The sequence below is a fragment of the Eurosta solidaginis genome, chromosome 4 (genome assembly GCF_040869045.1).
Source record: "Eurosta solidaginis isolate ZX-2024a chromosome 4, ASM4086904v1, whole genome shotgun sequence".
Taxonomy (NCBI): Eukaryota; Metazoa; Arthropoda; class Insecta; order Diptera; family Tephritidae; genus Eurosta; species Eurosta solidaginis.
The window spans coordinates 273881147-273904008 of record NC_090322.1 but is presented as its reverse complement, the minus strand read 5'-3'; the positions used below and the strand labels follow the sequence as shown (position 1 = coordinate 273904008).

Genomic DNA, 22862 nt, shown 5'->3' with positions numbered 1-22862 from the left:
GGCATCATTTCTGGATGGTCCGGGATCCGTCCGGGATCCCATCGGGGGAATTTCGGGAATTTTTCGGGATCATTTGGGGTCCCTTCCGGCATCATTTCTGGATCATTTTCGGGATCCGTCCGAGATCCCGTCGGGTTTATTTTTTTACTTTTTCGGGAAAATGTCAGGGAGTTTCGAGACTGTTATTGGATCATTTGGGGATCCTTCAGGGATAATTTCTGGATGGTTTTCGGGATCCCGTCGGGGTAATTTCGGGACTTTTTCACGACTATTTCGGGGTCAGTTGCCCTTAAAGATCATTTCTGGGTGGTTTTCGGGATCCGTCCGGGATCCCGTCAGGGTTATTTCGCGCATTTTCGGGACTATTTCGGGATCATTTTGGAACCCTTCCGGGATAATTTCTCTATGATTTTTGGGATCTGTTCGGGATCCCTTCGTAGTTTTTTCGCGACTTTATCTGCGATAAATTGCGGACCCTTTAGAGATCAATTCTGGATGGTTTTCGGTATCGGTCTGGGATCCCCTCAAGGTCATTTCGGGACTTTTTCGGGACTATTTCGGAATCATTTTGGGACCCCTCCGGCATAATTTCTGGGTGATTTTCGGGATCTGTCCGGGATCCCAACGGAGTTTTTTCGGGACTTTTTCCGGACTATTTCTGGATTATTTGGGGACGTTTCAGAGCTCAGTTCTGGATGATTTTCGGGATCTGTCCGGAATCCCGTCAGAGTTATTTCGGGGTAATTTTGGGACCCTTCCAGGATAATTTCTTCATGATTTTCGGGATGTGTCTGAGTTTTTCGTGACTTTCGGGACTATTTCGGGATCATTTGCGGAACCTTCAGAGATCAATTCTGGATGGTTTGTGGACTTTTCCGGGATCATATGGGGATCCCTCCAGAGTCATTTCTGGATGGTTTTCGGGATCCCGTCAGGGTCATTTCGGGCCTTTTTCGTGACTACTATTTCGGAATCATTTTGGGACTCCTCCGGGATAATTTCTGGACGATTTTCGGGATTTGTCCGGGATCCCGTCAGAGTTTTTTCGGGACTTTTTCGGACTATATCGGGATCATTTGCGGACCGTTCAGGAATCAAATCTGGATGGTTTTCGGGATCCGTCCGGGATCCCGTCAGGGTCATTTCGGGACTTTTCGTTACTACTTCGGGATTATTTTGGGACCCTTCCGGCATCATTTCTGGATAGTTTTCGAGATTTGTCCAGGATCCCGTCGGCATCATTTCGTTACTATTTGGTGTCATTTAGGGACACTTCCGGGATCATTTTAGGTCTCTTCGAAACCGGTAATTCAGCACACATGGCCGTGGATTTACGGCAAATTATTCGTAATTAAAATTCGGTATGTTTTATCTTTAATATATCACAGCTTTTTCGTTCTATTTTTAAATGAATCCTGTAACGAACTATTACAACTATAATTAAAATTTTTGTAATATTTTAACCAACTAAATACCCGAAAAAGCAACACTGCTTTCATTTAAAAACTTCTTTTTGGTTTTAGCTAATTGTAGTTTCACTCCTTTGTTCTATGAGTAGTAATTCTTTCACCCCTGTCATATCAATTAATTTAACTTAGAAACAAAATGTATTTTTTTTAATTCGAAAAAAGTGTATTGTACTATTCATGTAAGCGTGCCCATCAGCTCAGTTAGTTCTTTTTTTTTACTGTATTAAAAAATAAAATACATTGACAGAAAAAATTTTTAAACAGACAACTTGATAAGCAGGCTAACGTGAATAGCACATATATTTTATTTTCTCCTTGCGGACGGGGCCGCGGGTAAAGGCTAGTATATTATAAATGGGAAAGTTTGGATGTTAAGATGTTTGGATGTTTGGATGTTTGTCCAGACGTTTGTCTTTGTGACTCAATAACGCAAGAACGGCTGGACCGATTTGGATGAAATTTTGCACACATATAGCCAATAGTCTAGAAGGATCTACTAGCTATATATTTTTCAAAAGGGGCGTGGTCCCCGCCCCCTAGGAACAGTTATAATTTAATTATTATATTTTTTCGTCTTTGCGACTGAATCACGCCAGAATGGCTACACGGATTTTAATGAAATTTGGGTCACAGACAGTAGTCTACTAGCGAAATTTTTTTCGAGCATGGAAAGAGGGGTGGGGTCCCACGACCCCTTCGAGAAATAATTTTTACACATTATAACTTTACGTATACTGGCCTTCACCAATATCACAGACTCAAGGGGTCAAATAAGTCGAGGGCTTACAAAGTAAGCAGTGACACCCTCCGCCCGCCCCCCTTTATCTCCCCCTCTGGTGTAAAATCCATAAATTGTTATAACTCAATCTAAATTTTCTCCTAAATCAATAGTTTTTGGTATCTGGTACATACAGAACGAGATCTAGACAATTTTGGAGGAACGATCAGTGGTCCTCTCCTCTACTCCCGCCATCCGCCCTCCATCAATTGTTTTTATTAGCACGCTTTTATTAGCTTTACCTGTATGTTTCTATCTAACTTTTTATTCGCTCCAATGCGCCTGCTGCCTTATTAACATGGTTTTATAATTAGCTTCACCTTATTTGTAATACCGTAAGGGTCATATCGAGACCCTTCCGGGATCATTTCTGGATGGTTTTCGGAATCGGTCCGGGATCATTTCTGGATGGTTTTCGGAATCGGTCCGGGATTACGCCGGGGTAATTTCGGGACTTTTTCGGGACTATTTCGGGATCATTTTGGGACCCTTCCGGGATCATTTCTGTATAGTTTACGGGATCCGTCCGGGATCCCGTCGGGGTTATTTTGGAACATTTTCGGGACTATTCCGGAATCATTTCGGGACTATTTCGCGATCATTTGGGGACCCTTCCGGCATCATTTCTGGATGGTTTTCGGGATCCGTCCGGGATCTCGTCGGGGTCATTTGGGGACTTTTCGGGATCATTTTGGGGCTCATCCGGCATCATTTCTGGATGGTTTTCGGGATCCGTCCGGGATCCCGTCGGGGTCATTTCGGGACTTTTTCGCGACTAATACGGGATCATTTGGGAACCCTTTCGGCATCATTTCTGGATGGTTTTCGGGATCCGTCCGGGATCCCATTAGGGTAATTTCGGGACTATTAGGGGATCATTGGGAACCTTTCCGGCATCATTTCTGGATAATTTTCGGGATCCGTCCGGGATGCCGACGAGGTCATTTCGGGACTATTTCGGGATCATTTGGGATACCTACCGGCATCATTTCTGGATGGTTTTTGGGATTCGTCCGGGATCCCGTCGTGGTCCTTTCGGGACTTTTTTTCGACTAATACGGGATCATTTGCGGACCCTTTCGGCATCATTTCTGGATAGTTTTCGGGATCCCGTCACGGTCACTTCGGGACTATTAGGGGATCATTTGAGGACCTTTCCGGCATCATTTCTGTATTGTTTTCGGAATCCTTTCGGGATCCCGTCAGGGTCATTTTGGGACTTTTTCGGGGCTAATACGGGATCATTTGGGGATCCTCTAGGGGTCGTTTCGTGAGTTTTTCTGTTTTATTTCGGGATCATTTGGGGACCCTTTCGGCATAATTTCTGGATAGTTGTCGGGATCCGTTCGGGATCCCGTCACGGTCATTTCGGAACTATTAGGGGATCATTTGAGGACCTTTCCGGCATCATTTCTGGATAGTTTTCGGAATCCTTTCGGGATCCCGTCAGGGTCATTTCGGGGCTTTTTCGGGATCATTTAAGGATGGCTTTCAGGATTCGTCCGTGAACCCGTCAGGGTAATTTCTGCACTTTTCCGAGACTATTTCGGGATCATTTTGGGACCTTCCCAAGATCATTTCTGGATGGATTTCGGGATTTGTCCGGGATGCCCTTAGGGTCATTTTGGGACTATTAGGTGAGCATTTGAGGACCTTTCCGGCATCACTTCTGGATGGTTTTCGGTATCCGTTCAGATTCCCGTCGGAATAATTGCGGAACTTTTTCGGGATCATTGGGGTCCCTTCCGACATCATTTCTGGATGGTTTTTGGGATTCGTCCGGCATCCCGTCGGGGTCATTTCGGGACTTTTTCTCGACTAATACCGGATCATTTGCGGGCCCTTTCGGTATCATTTCTGGATAGTTGTCGGGATCCGTTCGCGATCCCGTCAGGGTCTTTTCGGAACTATTGGGAGATCATTTGAGGACCTTTCCGGCATCATTTCTGGTTAGTTTTCGGGATCCTTTCCGGATCCCATCAGGGTCATTTCGGGACTTTTTCGGCATCATTTAAGATTGGTTTTCAGGATTCGTCCGGGATCCGTCAGGGTAATTTCGGGACTTTTCCCATACTATTTCGGGATAATTTTGGGACCCTCCCAAGATCATTTCTGGATGGATTTCGGGATCTGTCCGGGATGCAGTCAGGGTCATTTTGGGACTATTAGGTGATCATTTGAGGACCTTTTCGGCATCACTTCTGGATGGTTTTCGGTATCCGATCAGGATCCCCTCGGAATCATTGCGGGACTTTTTCGGGATCATTTGAGGTCCCTCCCAAGATCATTTCTGGATGGATTTCGGGATCTGTCCGGGATCCCGTCAGGGTCATTTAGGGGTGCGTTCGAGATCCCGCCAGGGTCATTTCGGGACTTCTTCGGGACTATATCGGGATCATTTCTGGATGGTTTATGGAATCCGTCCATGACCCCTTAAGGGTCATTTCGGGACTATTAGATGATCATTTGAGAACCTTTCCGGCATCACTTCTCGATGATTTTCGGTATCCGTTCGGGATCCCGTCGGAATCAATGCGGGACTTTTACGGAATCATTTGGGATTCCTTCCGGCATCATTTCTGGATGGTTTTCGGGATTTGTCCGGGATCCCGTCGGGGTTATTTCGGGACCTTTTCGAGGCTAATACGGGATCATTTGGGGATCCTCTAGGGGTCGTTTCGTGACTATTTCTGTATTATTTCGGGATCATTTTGGGACCCTTTCGGCATAATTTCTTGATGGTTTGCCGGATCCATCAAGGTAATTTCGGGACCATTTTGGGATCATTTGGGGACCCTTCCGAGATCATTTCTGGATCCGTCCGGGATGCCGTAGGAGCCATTTCGGGATTTTTTGTTACTTTTCCGGGATAGTTTTTGCACCCTTCCGGGATCATTTCTGGATCTGTGCGGGATCCCATCTGGGTTAATTCCGGACTATTTCGGGATCATTTTGGAATCCTTCCGGAATCATTTCTGTATGGTTTTCGCGATCCATCGTGGATCCCCTCGGAGGCATTTCGGAACTTTTTCTGGAGTTAGTCGGGATAATTTAGGAACCCTTCCTGGATATTTTCTGGATGGTTTTTGAGATCCGCCCGGGAGCCCGTCAGGGTCATTTCGGAACCTTTTCGGGATCATTTTGGAACACCTTCAGGGATCATTTCTGTGTGGTTCTCTGGTCACGTCTAGAATCGTGTCGCTCTCATTTCGGGTTTTTTTGGGACTATTCGGGGAACTTTTGGAGACCCTTTCGGGGCATTTCTGGATGGTTTTCGGGATCCGTCCGCGATAGCGTTGGGGTCATTTCGTAGCTTTTTCTGGATAATTTCGGGATCATTTGGGATCCTATCAGGTTATCAGCTCATTTAGTTCTTTTTTTTACTCAATTACAAAAATAAAATGCATTAGACAGAAAACAAAATTTTAAACAGATAATAAGCAGGCTAACGCGAATAGCCCATATATTTAAAATTTTCCTTGCGGACGGGGCCGCGGGTAAAGGCTAGTATCTAATTCTAATATATATTATAAATGGGAAAGTTTGGATGTTAAGATGTTTGGATGTTTAGATGTTTGGATGTTTGGATGTTTGGATGTTTGGATGTTTGAATGTTTGTCCAGACGTTTGTCTTTGTGACTCAATAACGCAAGAACGGCTGGACCGATTTGGATGAAATTTTGCACACATATAGCCAATAGTCTAGAAGGATCTACTAGCTATATATTTTTCAAAAGGGGCGTGGTCCCCGCCCCCTAGGAACAGTTATAATTTAATTATTATATTTTTTCGTCTTTGCGACTGAATCACGCCAGAATGGCTACACGGATTTTGATGAAATTTGGGACACAGACAGTAGTCTACTAGCGAAATTTTTTTCGAACATGGAAAGAGGGGTGGGGGTCCCACGACCCTTCGAGAAATTATTTTTCATAATTTTTACACATTATAACTTTACGTATACTGGCCTTCACCAATATCACAGACTCAAGGGGTCAAATAAGTCGAGGGCTTACAAAGTAAGCAGTGACACCCTCCGCCCGCCCCCCTTTATCTCCCCCTCTGGTGTAAAATCCATAAATTGTTATAACTCAATCTAAATTTTCTCCTAAATCAATAGTTTTTGGTATCTGGTACATATAGAACGAGATCTAGACAATTTTGGAGGAACGATCAGTGGTCCTCTCCTCTACTCCCGCCATCCGCCCTCCATCAATTGTTTTTATTAGCACGCTTTTATTAGCTTTACCTGTATGTTTCTATCTAACTTTTTATTCGCTCCAATGCGCCTGCTGCCTTATTAACATGGTTTTATAATTAGCTTCACCTTATTTGTAATACCGTAAGGGTCATATCGAGACCCTTCCGGGATCATTTCTGGATGGTTTTCGGGATCGGTCCGGGATTACGCCGGGGTAATTTCGGGACTTTTTCGGGACTATTTCGGGATCATTTTGGGACCCTTCCGGGATCATTTCTGTATAGTTTACGGGATCCGTCCGGGATCCCGTCGGGGTTATTTTGGAACATTTTCGGGACTATTCCGGAATCATTTCGGGACTATTTCGCGATCATTTGGGGATCCTTCCGGCATCATTTCTGGATGGTTCTCGGGATCCGTCCGGGATCCCGTCGGGGTACTTTCGGGATCATTTGCGTACCTTCGAGAGATAAATTCTTGATGGTTGCCGGGATCATTACGGGACTTTTTCAGGGTTATTTTGGGTCCCTTTAGGCATCATTTCTGGATGGTCTTCGGGATTTGTCCGGCATCCCGTCGGGGTCATTTCGGGACTAATACGGGATCATTTGTGGACCCTTTCGGCATCATTTCTGGATGGTTTTCGGGATCCGTGCGGGATCTCGTCGGGGTCATATGGGGACTTTTTCGGGATCATTTGAGGGCTCTTCCGGCATCATTTCTGGATGGTTTTCGGGATCCGTCCGGGATATTGTCGGGGTCATTTGGGGACTTTTTCGGGATCATTTGGGGGCTCTCCCGGCATCATTTCTGGATGGTTTTCGGGATCCGTCCGGGATCTCGTCGGGGTCATTTGGGGACTTTTTCGGGATCATTTTGGGGCTCATCCGGCATCATTTCTGGATGGCTTTCGGGATCCGTCCGGGATCCCGTCGGGGTCATTTCGGGACTTTTTCGCGACTAATACGGGATCATTTGGGAACCCTTTCGGCATCATTTCTGGATGGTTTTCGGGATCCGTCCGGGATCCCGTCGGGGTCATTTCGGGACTTTTTCGCGACTAATACGGGATCATTTGGGAACCCTTTCGGCATCATTTCTGGATGGTTTTCGGGATCCGTCCGGGATGCCGAAGAGGTCATTTCGGGACTATTTCGGGATCATTTTGGGACCCTTCCGGGATCATTTCTGTATAGTTTACGGGATCCGTCCGGGATCCCGTCGGGGTTATTTTGGAACATTTTCGGGACTATTCCGGAATCATTTCGGGACTATTTCGCGATCATTTGGGGACCCTTCCGGCATCATTTCTGGATGGTTTTCGGGATCCGTGCGGGATCTCGTCGGGGTCATATGGGGACTTTTTCGGGATCATTTGAGGGCTCTTCCGGCATCATTTCTGGATGGTTTTCGGGATCCGTCCGGGATATCGCCGGGGTCATTTGGGGACTTTTTCGGGATCATTTGGGGGCTCTTCCGGCATCATTTCTGGATGGTTTTCGGGATCCGTCCGGGATCTCGTCGGAGTCATTTGGGGACTTTTTCGGGATCATTTTGGGGCTCATCCGGCATCATTTCTGGATGGCTTTCGGGATCCGTCCGGGATCCCGTCGGGGTCATTTCGGGACTTTTTCGCGACTAATACGGGATCATTTGGGAACCCTTTCGGCATCATTTCTGGATGGTTTTCGGGATCCGTCCGGGATCCCGTCGGGGTCATTTCGGGACTTTTTCGCGACTAATACGGGATCATTTGGGAACCCTTTCGGCATCATTTCTGGATGGTTTTCGGGATCCGTCCGGGATCCCATTAGGGTAATTTCGGGACTATTAGGGGATCATTTGGGAACCTTTCCGGCATCATTTCTGGATAATTTTCGGGATCCCGTCACGGTCATTTCGGGACTATTAGGGGATCATTTGAGGACCTTTCCGGCATCATTTCTGTATTGTTTTCGGAATCCTTTCGAGATCCCGTCAGGGTCATTTTGGGACTTTTTTGGGGCTAATACGGGATCATTTGGGGATCCTCTAGGGGTCGTTTCGTGACTTTTTCTGTTTTATTTCGGGATCATTTGGGGACCCTTCCGGCATAATTTCTTGATGGTTTGCCGGATCCATCAGGGTCATTTCGGGACCATTTTGGGATCATTTGGGGACCCTTCCGAGATCATTTCTGGATCCGTCCGGGATGCCGTAGGAGCCATTTCGGGATTTTTTGTTACTTTTCCGGGATAGTTTTTGGACCCTTCCGGGATCATTTCTGGATCTGTGCGGGATCCCATCTGGGTCATTTCCGGACTATTTCGGGATCATTTTGGGATCCTTCCGGAATCATTTCTGTATGGTTTTGCCGATCCGTCGTTGATCCCCTCGGAGCCATTTCAGAACCTTTTCTGGAGTATGTCGGGGTCATTTGGGGACTTTTTCGGGATCATTTGGGGCTCTTCCGGCATCATTTCTGGATGGTTTTCGGGATCCGTCCGGGATATCGTCGGGGTCATTTGGGGACTTTTTCGGGATCATTTGGGGGCTCTTCCGGCATAATTTCTGGATAGTTGTCGGGATCCGTTCGGGATCCCGTCACGGTCATTTCGGAACTATTAGGGGATCATTTGAGGACCTTTCCGGCATCATTTCTGGATAGTTTTTGGAATCCTTTCGGGATCCCGTCAGGGTCATTTCGGGGCTTTTTCGGGATCATTTAAGTATGGCTTTCAGGATTCGTCCGGGAACCCGTTAGGGTAATTTCTGGACTTTTCCGAGACTATTTCGGGATCATTTTGGGACCTTCCCAAGATCATTTCTGGATGGATTTCGGGATTTGTCCGGGATGCCCTCAGGGTCATTTTGGGACTATTAGGTGAGCATTTGAGGACCGTTCCGGCATCACTTCTGGATGGTTTTCGGTATCCGTTCAGATTCCCGTCGGAATAATTGCGGGACTTTTTCGGGATCATTGGGGTCCCTTCCAAAATCATTTCTGGATGGTTTTTGGGATTCGTCCGGCATCCCGTCGGGGTCATTTCGGGACTTTTTCTCGACTAATACGGGATCATTTGCGGACCCTTTCGGTATCATTTCTGGATAGTTGTCGGGATCCGTTCGGGATCCCGTCAGGGTCTTTTCGGAACTATTGGGAGATCATTTGAGGACCTTTCCGGCATCATTTCTGGTTAGTTTTCGGGATCCTTTCCGGGTCCCATCAGGGTCATTTCGGGACTTTTTCGGCATCATTTAAGATTGGTTTTCAGGATTCGTCCGGTATCCGTCAGGGTAATTTCTGGACTTTTCCCAGACTATTTCGGGATAATTTTGGGACCCTCCCAAGATCATTTCTGGATGGATTTCGGGATCTGTCCGGGATGCCATCAGGGTCATTCTGGGACTATTAAGTGATCATTTGAGGACCTTTTCGGCATCACTTCTGGATGGTTTTCGGTATCCGCTCAGGATCCCGTCGGAATTATTGCGGGACTTTTTCGGGATCATTTGGTGTCCCTTCCGGCATCATTTCTGGCTGGTTTTTGGGATTCGTCCGGCATCCCGTCGGGTTCATTTCGGGACTTTTTCTCGCCTAATACGGGATCATTTGCGGGCCCTTTCGGCATCATTTCTAGATAGTTGTCGGGATCCGTTCGGGATCCCGTCAGGGTCTTTTCGGAACTATTAGGTGATCATTTGAGGACATTTCCGGCATCATTTCTGGATAGTTTTCGGGATCCTTTCGGGGTCCAGTCAGGGTCATTTCGGGACTTTTTCGGGATCATTTAGAGATGGCTTTCAGGATTCGTCCGGGCACCCGTCAGGATAATTTCTGAACTTTTCCGAGACTATTTCGGGATAATTTTGGGACCTTCCCAAGATCATTTCTGGATGGATTTTGGGATCAGTCCGGGATGCCGTCAGGGTCATTTTGGTATTAGGTGATCATTTGAGGACCTTTCCGGCATCACTTCTGGATGGTTATCGGTATCCGATCAGCATCCCCTCGGAATCATTGCGGGACTTTTTCGGGATCATTTGGGATCCCTCCCAAGATCATTTCTGGATGGATTTCGGGATCTGTCCGGGATCCCGTCAGGGTCATTTAGGGGTGCGTTCGAGATCCCGTCAGGGTCATTTCGGGACTTCTTCGGGACTATATCGGGATCATTTCTGGATGGTTTATGGGATCCGTCCATGACCCCTTAAGGGTCATTTCGGGACTATTAGGTGATCATTTGAGGACCTTTCCGGCATCACTTCTGGATGATTTTCGGTATCCGTTCGGGATCCCGTCGGAATCAATGCGGGACTTTTACGGAATCATTTGGGATTCCTTCCGGCATCATTTCTGGATGGTTTTCGGGATTTGTCCGGGATCCTGTCGGGGTTATTTCGGGACCTTTTCGGGGCTAATACCGGATCATTTGGGGATCCTCTAGGGGTCGTTTCGTGACTTTTTCTGTATTATTTCAGGATCATTTTGGGACCCTTTCGGCATAATTTCTTGATGGTTTGCCGGATCCATCAGGGTAATTTCGGGACCATTTTGGGATCATTTGGGGACCCTTCCGAGATCATATCTGGATCCGTCCGGGATGCCGTAGGAGCCATTTCGGGATTTTTTGTTACTTTTCCGGGATAGTTTTTGCACCCTTCCGGGATCATTTCTGGATCTGTGCGGGATCCCATCTGGGTCAATTCTGGACTATTTCGGGATCATTTTGGAATCCTTCCGGAATCATTTCTGTATGGTTTTCGCGATCCATCGTGGATCCCCTCGGAGCCATTTCGGAACTTTTTCTGGAGTTAAAAAAAAAAATGTAAGGCGCGATAACCTCCGAAGAGATCTAAGGCCGAGCTTCTCTTCCAATTTTCGTCGTGCTCCTCTTGATTTTTCCCTACAAATTGGCCGGACGGGACCTACATGTTTTATGCCGACTCCGAACGGCATCTGCAAGGCAGATGAGTTTTCACTGAGAGCTTTTCATGGCAGAAATACAATCGGAGCGCTTGCCAGACACTGCCGAGGGGCAACCCCGCTTAGAAAAATTTTCTTCTAATTGAAAAATCTTATTTCTAAAATTTTGATGTTGCTTTGCCCGGGAGTTGAACCCAGGGAATACGGTGTGATAGGCGGAGCACGCTACCATCACACCACGGTGGCCGCCTGGAGTTAGTCGGGATAATTTAGGGACCCTTCCTGGATATTTTCTGGATGGTTTTTGAGATCCGCCCGGGAGCCCGTCAGGGTCATTTCGGAACCTTTTCGGGATCATTTTGGAACACCTTCAGGGATCATTTCTGTGTGGTTCTCTGGATACGTCTAGAATCGTGTCGCTCTCATTTCGGGTTTTTTTGGGACTATTCGGGGAACTTTTGGAGACCCTTTCGGGGCATTTCTGGATGGTTTTCGGGATCCGTCCGCGATAGCGTTGGGGTCATTTCGTAGCTTTTTCTGGATAATTTCGGCATCATTTGGGATCCTATCAGGTTATCAGCTCATTTAGTTCTTTTTTTTACTCAATTACAAAAATAAAATGCATTAGACAGAAAACAAAATTTTAAACAGATAATAAGCAGGCTAACGCGAATAGCCTATATATTTAAAATTTTCCTTGCGGACGGGGCCGCGGGTAAAGGCTAGTCTAATATATATTATAAATGGCAAAGTTTGGATGTGAAGATGTTTGGATGTTTGGATGTTTGGATGTTTGTCCAGACGTTTGTCTTTGTGACTCAATCACGCAAGAACGGCTGGACGGATTTGTATGAAATTTGGCATGCATATAGCCAATAGTCTAGAAGGATCTACTAGCTATATATTTTTCAAAAGGGGCGTGGTCTCCGCCCCCTAGGAACAGTTATAATTTAATTATTATATTTTTTTGTCTTTGCGACTGAATCACGCCAGAACGGCTTCACGGATTTTGATGAAATTTGGGACAGAGATAATAGGCTACTGGCGAAATTTTTTTCGAACATGGAAAGGGGGAAGGGGGTCCCACGACCCCTTCGAATAATTACTTTTTAACAATTTTTACACATTATAACTTTACGTATACTGACCTTCACCAATATTACAAACTCAATGGGTGAAATAAGTCGAGGGCTTACAAAGTGAGCAGTGAGGAGGGGGGGTGTCCTCCTTTCCCCTCTTGTGCAAAATCTATAAATTGTTATAACTCAATGTAAATTTTGTCCTAAAATCAATAATTTTTGGTATCTGGCTCATATAGATCGAGATCTAAATATTTTTGGAAAAACGATCATTGGTACTCTCCTCCTCCCGCCATCCGCCCTCCTTCAATTGTTTTTATTAGCCCGCTTTTATTAGCTTTACCTGTATGTTTCTTTGTAACTCTTCATTCGCTCTAACGCGCCTGTTGCCTTATTAACATGGTTTTATAATTATCTTCACCCTATTTGTAATCCCGTTTGGGTCATATCGAGACCCTTCCGGGATCATTTCTGGATGGTTTTCGGGATCCGTCCGCGATCCCGCCGGGGTCCTTTCTGGACTTTTTCGGGATTATTTTGGGACCCTTCCGGGATCATTTGTGTATAGTTTTCGGGATCCGTCCGGGATTCCGTCGGGATTATTTTGGGACATTTTCGGGACTATTCTGGGATCATTTCGGGACTATTTCGCGATCATTTGGGGACCCTTCCGGCATCATTTCTGGACGGTTTTCGGGATCCGTCCGGGATCCCGTCGGGGTCTTTTCGGAACTTTTTCTCGACTAAGACTGGATCATTTGGGGACCCTTTCGGCATCATTTCTGGATGGTTTTCGGGATCCGTCCGGGTCCCGTCGAGGTCACTTCTGGACTTTTTCTCGACTGATACGGGATCATTTGAGGACCCTTTCGGCATCATTTCTGGATGGTTTTCGGGTTCCGTCCGGATCCCTTCAGGGTCATTTCGGGGCCCTTTCTCGACTAATACGGGATCATTTGGGGACCCTTCTGGCATCACTTCCCAATGGTTTTCGGGATCCGTCCGGGATCCCGTCGGGGTCATTTCGGGACTTTTTCTCGACTAATACGGGATCATTTGGGGACCTTTTGGGCATCATTTCTGTATGGTTTTCGGGATCCGTTCGGGATCCCTTCAGGGTCATTTTGGGACTTTTTCTCGACTAATGCGGGTTCCTTTGAGGTACTTTCCGGCATCATTTCTAGATGGTTTTCGGGATCCATCAGGGATCCCGTCGGGGTCATTTCTGGACTTTTTCTCGACTAATACGGGATAATTTGGGGTAGCTTCCGGCATCATTGCTAGATGGTTTTAGGGATCCGTCCGGGATCCCGTCTTGGTCATTTAGGGACTTTTTCTCGACTTATACGGGATCATTTGGGGTACCTTCCGGCATCATTTCTATATGGTTTTGAGGATCCGTCTGGGATCCCGTCGGGGTCATTTCGGGAATTTTTCTCAACTAATACGGGATCATTTGGGGACGCTTTCGGCATCATTTCTGGATGGTTTTCGGGGTCCGTCCGGTATCCCGTCGGGGTCATTTCGGGACTATTTCGGGATAATTTGGGGTACCTTCCGGCATCATTTCTAGATGGTTTTCGGGATCCGTCCGGGATCCCGTCGGGGTCATTTCGGTATCATTTGAGGTACCTTCCGGCACCATTTCTAGATGGTTTTAGGGATCCGTCCGGGATCCCGTCAGGGTAATTTCGGGACTATTTCGGGATACCTTCCGGCATCATTTCTGGATAGTTTTCGGGATCCATCCGGGATCCCGACGGGGTCAATTCAGGACTTTTTCTCGACTAATACGGGATGATTTGGGGACCCTTTCGGCATTATTTCTGGATGGTTTTCGGGATTCTTACGGGATCCTGCCAGGGTCATTTCGGGACTATTTCGGGATCATTTGGGGTACCTTCCGGCATCATTTCTATATGGTTTTGAGGATCCATCCGGGATCCCGACGGGGTCAATTCAGGACTTTTTCTCGACTAATACGGGATGATTTGGGGACCCTTTCGGCATCATTTCTGGATGGTTTTCGGGATCCGTACGGGATCCTGCCAGGGTCATTTCGGGACTATTTCGGGATCACTTGGGGTACCTTCCGGCATCATTTCTATATGATTTTGAGGATCCGTCCGGGATCCCGTCGGGGTTATTTCGGGACTTTTTATCGACTGGTATCGGATCATTTGGGGACCCTTTCTGCATAATTTCTGGATGGTTTTCGGTAATTTCGGGACTATTAGGGGATCATTTGAGGACATTCCGGCATCATTTCTGGATAGTTTTCGGAATCCGTCTGGGATCCCGTCGGGGTCATTTCAGGACTTTTCTTGACTAATACGGGATCATTTTGGGACCCTTCCGGAATCATTTCTGTATGGTTTTCGCGATGCGTCGTGGATCCCCTAAGGACCCTTTCTGGATATTTTCTGGATGGTTTTTGAGAACCATCCGGGAGCCCGTCAGGGTCATTTCGGAACTTTTTCGGGACTATTTCGGGATCATTTGGGGTATTTTCCGTCATCATTTCTGTATGGTATTCGGGATCATTTGGGGTCCCTTCCGGCATAATTTCTGGATGGTTTTCGGTAATTTCGGGACTATTAGGGGATCATTTGAGGACATTTCGGCATCATTTCTGGATAGTTTTTGGGATCCGTGCGGGATCCCGTCGGGGTAATTTCTGAACTTTTCGGAGATTGTTTCGGGATTATTTTGGGCCCTTCCAAGATCATTTCTGGATGGATTTCGAGATCTGTCCGGGATCCCGTCAGGATCATTTAGGAGTCCGTTCGAAATACCGTCAGGGTCATTTCGGGACTATTAGGGGATCATTTGAGGACCTTTCCGCCATCATTTCTGGATAGTTTTCGGAATCCGTCTGGGATCCAGTCTGGGTCATTTCAGGACTTTTCGGGACTAATACGGGATCATTTTGGGACCCTTCCGGAATCATTTCTGTATGGTTTTCACGATCAGTCGTGGATCCCCTAAGGACCCTTCCTGGATATTTCCTGGATGGTTTTTGAGAACCGTCCGGGAGCCCGTCAGGGTCATTTCGGAACTTTTTGGGGTCATTTTGGTACCCTTCAGGCATCATTTCATTGTGGTTCTCTGGATAAGTCTATAATCGTGTCGTTGTCATTTCGGGTTTTTGCGACTATTCCGGGAACTTTTGGAGACCCTTTCGTGGCATTTCTAGATGGTTTTCGGGATCTGTCCGCGATAGCGTCGGGGTCATTTCGTGGATTTTTCTGGATAATTTCGGGATAATTTGGGGATCCTATCAGGTTATCAGCTCATTTAGTTCTTTTTTTACTCAATTACAAAAATAAAATGTATTAGACAGAAACATTTTTTTAAACAGATAACTTGATAAGCAGGCTAACGTGAATATCCCATATATTTAATTTTCTCCTTGCGGACGGGGCCGCGGGTAAAGGCTAGTATATTATAAATGGGAAAGTTTGGATGTTTGGATGTTTGTCTAGACGTTTGTCTTTGTGACTCAATCACGCAAGAACGGATGGACCGATTTGGATGAAATTTTGCACACATATAGCCAATAGTCTAGAAGGATCTACTAGCTATATATTTTTGAAAAGGGGCGTGGTCCCCGCCCCCTAGGAACAGTTATAATTTAATTATTATATTTTTTCGTCTTTGCGATTGAATCACGCCAGAATGGATACACGGATTTTGATGAAATTTGGGACACAGACAGTAGTCTACTAGCGAAATTTTTTTCGAACATGGAAAGAGGGGTGGGGGTCCCACGACCTCTTCGAGCAATTACTTTTTAATAATTTTTACACATTATAACTTTACGTATACTGGCCTTCACCAATATCACAGACACAAGGGGTCAAATAAGTCGAGGGCTTACAAAGTAAGCAGTGACACCCTCCGCCCCCTCCCCCCTTTATCACCCACTCTGGTGTAAAATCTATAAATTGTTATAACTCAATATAAATTTTCTCCTAAATCAATAGTTTTTGGCATCTGGCACATACAGATCGAGATCTAGACAATTTTGGAGGAACGATCAGTGGTCCTCACCTTTTACTCCCGACATCCGCCCTCCTTCAATTGTTTTTATTAGCACGCTTTTATTAGCTTTACCTGTATGTTTCTATGTAACTTTTCATTCGCTCCAATGCGCCTGCTGCCTTATTAACATGGTTTTATAATTAGCTTCACCTCATATGGAGACCCTTCCGGGATCATTTCTGGATGGTTTTCGGAATCGGTCCGGGATCCCGCCGGGGTAATTTCGGGACTTTTTCGGGACTATTTCGGGATCATTTTGGGACCCTTCCGGGATCATTTCTGTATAGTTTTAGGGATCCGTCCGGGATCCCGTCGGGGTTATTTTGGGACATTTTCGGGACTATTCCGGAATCATTTCGGGATTTTTTCGCGATCATTTTGGGACCCTCACGGCATCATTTCTGGATGGTTTTCAGGATCCGTCCGGGCTCCCGTCGGGGTACTTTCGGGATCATTTGCGTACCTTCGAGAGATAAATTCTTGATGGTTGCCGGGATCATTACGGGACTTTTTCGGGGTTATTTTGGGTCCCTTTAGGCATCATTTCTGGATGGTCTTCGGGATTCGTCCGGCATCCCGTCGGGGTCATTTCGGGACTTTTTCGCGACTAATACGGGATCATTTGGGGACACTTTCGGCATCATTTCTGGATGGTTTTCGGTATCCGTCCGGGATCTCGTCGGGGTAATTTAGGGACATTTTCGGGATCATTTGGGGGCTCTTCCGGCATCATTTCTGGATGGTTTTCGGGATCCGTCCGGGATCTCGTCGGGTCATTTGGGGACTTTTTCGGGATCATTTGGGGGCTCTTCCGGCATCATTTCTGGATGGTTTTCGGGATCCGTCGGGGTCATTTCGGGACTTTTTCGCGACTTTCGGCATCATTTCTGGATGGTCTTCGGGATCCGTCCCGGATCTCGACGGGGTAATTTGGGGACTTTTTCGGGATCATTTCGGGGCTCTTCCAGCATTATTTCTGGATGGTTTTCGGGATCCGTCCGGGATCTCGCCGGGTCATTTGGGGGCTTTTTCGGGATCATTTGGGGGCTCTTCCGGCATCATTTCTGGATGGTTTTCGGGATCCGTCCCGGATCTCCTCGGGGTCATTTCGGGACTTTTTCGCGACTAATACGGGATCATTTGGGAACCCTTTCGGCATCATTTCTGGATGGTTTTCGGGATCCCGTCGGGGTCATTTCGGGACTTTTTCGCGACTAATACGGGATCATTTGGGAACCCTTTCGGCATCATTTCTGGATGGTTTTCGGGATCCGTCCAGGATCCCATCAGGGTAATATCGGGACTATTAGAGGATCATTTGGGGACCTTTCCGGTATCATTTCTGGATAATTTTCGGGATCCATCCGGGATGCAGACGAGGTCATTTCGGGACTATTTCGGGATCATTTGGGCTACCTACCGGCATCATTTCTGGATGGTTTTTGGGATTCGTCCGGCATCCCGTCGAGGTCATTTCGGGACTTTTTCTCGACTAATACGGGACGCGATCATTTGCGGACCCTTTCGGCATCATTTCTGGATAGTTTTCGGAATTCTTTCGGGATCCCGTCAGGGTAATTTCTGGACTTTTCCGAGACTATTTCGGGATCAAGATCATTTCTGGATGGATTTCGGGATCTGTCCGGGATGCCGTCAGGGTCATTTTGGGACTATTAAGTGATCATTTGAGGACCTTTCCGGCATCACTTCTGCATGGTTTTCGGTATCCGTTCAGGATCCCGTCGGAATAATTGCGGGACTTTTTCGAGATCATTTGGGGTCCCTTCCGGCATCATTTCTGGATGGTTTTTGGGATTCGTCCGGCATCCCGTCGGGGTCATTTCGGGACTTTTTCTCGACTAATACGGGATCACTTGCGGGCCCTTTCGGCATCATTTCTAAATAGTTGTCGGGATCCGTTCGGGATCCCGCCAGGGTCTTTTCGGAACTATTAGGAGATCATTTGAGGACCTTTCCGACATCATTTCTGGATAGTTTTCGGGAACCTTTCGGGGTACCGTCAGGGTCATTTCGGGACTTTTTCGGGATCATTTAAGGATGGTTTTCAGGATTCGTCCGGGAACTCGTCGGGGTAATTTCTGGACTTTTCCGAGACTATTTCGGGATCATTTTGGGACCTTCCCAAGATCATTTCTGGATGGATTTCGGGATCAGTCCGGGATGCCGTCAGGGTCATTTTGGGACTATTAGGTGATCATTTGAGGACCTTTCCGGCATCATTTCTGGATGGTTTTCGGTATCCGTTCAGGATCCCGTCGGATTCATTGCGGGGCTTTTTCGGGATCATTTGGGGTCCTCCCAAGATCATTTCTGGATAGATTTCGGGATCTTTCCGGGATCCCGTCAGGGTCATTTAGGGATGCGTTCGAGATCCCGTCAGGGTCCTTTCGGGACTTCTTCGGGACTATATCGGGATCATTTCTGGATGGTTTACGGGATCCGTCCAGGATCCCTTAAGGGTCATTTCGGGACTATTAGGTGATCATTTGAGGACCTTTCCGGCATTACTTCTGGATGATTTTCGGTATCCGTTCGGGGTCCCGTCGAAATCATTGCGGGACTTTTTCCGAATCATTTGGGATCCCTTCCGGCATCATTTCTGGATGGTTTTCGGGATTTGTCCGGGATCACGTCGGGGTTATTTCGGGACCTTTTCGGGGCTAATACGGGATCATTTGGGGATCTATGGGTCGTTTCGTGACTTTATCTGTTTTATTTCGGGACCATTTCGGGATTTTTTGTTACTTTTCCGGGATAGTTTTTGGACCCCTCCGGGATCATTTCTGGATCTGTGCGGGATCCCATCTGGGTCAATTCCGCACTATTTCGGGATCATTTTGGGATCCTTCCGGAATCATTTCTGTATGGTTTTGCGATCCGTCGGGGTAATTTCGGGACTTTTTCGCGACTTTCGGCATTATTTCTGGATGGTCTTCGGGATCCGTCCCGGATCTCGACGGGGTAATTTGGGGACTTTTTCGGGATCATTTCGGGGCTCTTCCAGCATTATTTCTGGATGGTTTTCGGGATCCGTCCGGGATCTCGCCGGGTCATTTGGGGGCTTTTTCGGGATCATTTGGGGGCTCTTCCGGCATCATTTCTGGATGGTTTTCGGGATCCGTCCCGGATCCCCTCGGGGTCATTTCGGGACTTTTTCGCGACTAATACGGGATCATTTGGGAACCCTTTCGGCATCATTTCTGGATGGTTTTTGGGATCCCGTCGGGGTCATTTCGGGACTTTTTCGCGACTAATACGGGATCATTTGGGAACCCTTTCGGCATCATTTCTGGATGGTTTTCGGGATCCGTCCAGGATCCCATCAGGGTAATATCGGGACTATTAGAGGATCATTTGGGGACCTTTCCGGCATCATTTCTGGATAATTTTCGGGATCCGTCCGGGATGCAGACGAGGTCATTTCGAGACTATTTCGGGATCATTTGGGATACCTACCGGCATCATTTCTGGATGGTTTTTGGGATTGGTCCGGCATCCCGTCGAGGTCATTTCGGGACTTTTTCTCGACTAATACGGGACGGGATCATTTGCGGACCCTTTCGGCATCATTTCAGGATCCCGTCAGGGTAATTTCTGGACTTTTCCGAGACTATTTCGGGATCAAGATCATTTCTGGATGGATTTCGGGATCTGTCCGGGATGCCGTCAGGGTCATTTTGGGACTATTAAGTGATCATTTGAGGACCTTTCCGGCATCACTTCTGCATGGTTTTCGGTATCCGTTCAGGATCCCGTCGGAATAATTGCGGGACTTTTTCGAGATCATTTGGGGTCCTTCCGGCATCATTTCTGGATGGTTTCTGGGATTCGTCCGGCATCCCGTCGGGGTCATTTCGGGACTTTTTCTCGAATAATACGGGATCACATGCGGGCCCTTTCGGCATCATTTCTAGATAGTTGTCGGGATCCGTTCGGGATCCCGCCAGGGTCTTTTCGGAACTATTAGGAGATCATTTGAGGACCTTTCCGACATCATTTCTGGATAGTTTTCGGGAACCTTTCGGGGTACCGTCAGGGTCATTTCGGGACTTTTTCGGGATCATTTAAGGATGGTTTTCAGGATTCGTCCGGGAACTCGTCGGGGTAATTTCTGGACTTTTCCGAGACTATTTCGGGATCATTTTGGGACCTTCCCAAGATCATTTCTGGATGGATTTCGGGATCAGTCCGGGATGCCGTCAGGGTCATTTTGGGACTATTAGGTGATCATTTGAGGACCTTTCCGGCATCACTTCTGGGTGGTTTTCGGTATCCGTTCAGGATCCCGTCGGATTCATTGCGGGGCTTTTTCGGGATCATTTGGGGTCCCTCCCAAGATCATTTCTGGATGGATTTCGGGATCTTTCCGGGATCCCGTCAGGGTCATTTAGGGATGCGTTCGAGATCCCGTCAGGGTCCTTTCGGGACTTCTTCGGGACTATATCGGGATCATTTCTGGATGGTTTACGGGATCCGTCCAGGATCCCTTAAGGGTCATTTCGGGACTATTAGGTGATCATTTGAGGACATTTCCGGCATTACTTCTGGATGATTTTCGGTATCCGTTCGGGGTCCCATCGAAATCATTGCGGGACTTTTTCCGAATCATTTGGGATCCCTTCCGGCATCATTTCTGGATGGTTTTCGGGATTTGTCCGGGATCACGTCGGGGTTATTTCGGGACCTTTTCGGGGCTAATACGGGATCATTTGGGGATCCTCTATGGGTCGTTTCGTGCCTTTATCTGTTTTATTTCGGGACCATTTCGGGATTTTTTGTTACTTTTCCGGGATAGTTTTGGACCCCTCCGGGATCATTTCTGGATCTGTGCGGGATCCCATCTGGGTCAATTCCGCACTATTTCGGGATCATTTTGGGATCCTTCCGGAATCATTTCTGTATGGTTTTGCGATCCGTCGTGGATCCCCTCGGAGCCATTTCGGAACTTTTTCTGGAGTATGTCGGGGTCATTTGGGGACTTTTTCGGGATCATTTGGGGGCTCTTCCGGCATCATTTCTGGATGGTTTTCGGGATCCCGTCGGGGTCATTTCCGGACTATTTCGGGATCATTTTTGGACCCTTCCGGAATAATTTCTGTATGGTTTTCGCGATCCGTCGTGGATCCCCTCGGAGCCATTTCTTTTTCTGGGGTATATCGGGATAATTTAGGGAACCTTCCTGGATATTTTCTGGATGGTTTTTGCGATCCGTCCGGGAGCCCGTCATGGTCATTTCGGAACCTTTTCGGGATCATTTTGGAACACCTTCAGGGATCATTTCTGTGTGGTTCTCTGGATACGCCTAGAATCGTGTCGTTGTCATTTCTGGTTTTTTTGGGACTATTCCGGGAACTTTTGGAGACCCTTTCGGGGCATTTCTGGATGGTTTTCGGGATCCGTCCGCGTAGCTTTTTCTGAATAATTTCAGAATCATTTGGGATCCTATCAGGTTATCAGCTCATTTAGTTCTTTTTTTTACTCAATTACAAAAATAAAATGCATTAGACAGAAAACAAAATTTTAAACAGATAACTTGATAAGCAGGCTAACGTGAATAGCCCATATATTTAAATTTCTCCTTGCGGACGGGGCCGCGGGTAAAGGCTAGTGATTAATAAATCCCTGCCATGTTTTGCATATTTCATAAATATTTTTTGCAGCCAGCTTGCTTGTATATTTGAATTTAAAAAGGTGTTTATCTGAATTTCTTAAAAAAGTATGGGTAAGGAAGGGATTAAAAGCAACACTGCAATCGGATCCGTAGCTGAAGCTGGACGGGGCGCTATGGGTTTGTTATCGAAGAGTTATAGATTTTTAGGCAGCGTACTATCTATTTGTTATCGGTTTTTATTTGGGATGTTATCGGTTTCTTACCGACGAGTTATCGAAGTTTTGCCGATTTGTTATATATAGCAACGTTATCGACTACTCATAGGTTTATTATTAAACAAATGCCGAAAACAGCTTATGTAGTCAATAATACTTCTATAACCCCTCGATAACAAACAGACGACTCGATGATAGTGTCGCTTTCGATAACAAACGGATAACTCGTCGATATTATTTCACCCATAAAGAGCTAATGAAGCTCTTCTCAAAAAGCCCCGAAATGGTCCTAAACTTTATCCGATAAAAATCCCAAAGCATTTACGACATATGGCGGTCGCTGTGGTGTGATGGTAGCTAGCTCCGCCATCCACACCGAAGATCCTGAGTTCACGCGGGAAAAGAACATCAAAATTTTAGAAACAAGTTTTTTGAATTAGAAGAAATTTTTTTCTAAGCGTGGTCGCCCCTCGGCAGTGTCTAGCAAGCACTCCGAGTGTATATCTGCCATGAAAAGCTCTCAGTGAAAACTCATCTG

The 22862-nt window shown here is 46.7% G+C and overlaps 1 protein-coding gene across 2 annotated transcripts in view; it reads right to left on the bottom strand.

Annotated features, from left to right (window-relative positions):
- The window catches only part of Fbxl4 (F box and leucine-rich-repeat gene 4), a 99223-nt gene that overhangs the window by 19435 nt on the left and 56926 nt on the right, over positions 1-22862 (bottom strand). The window lies entirely within an intron of this gene.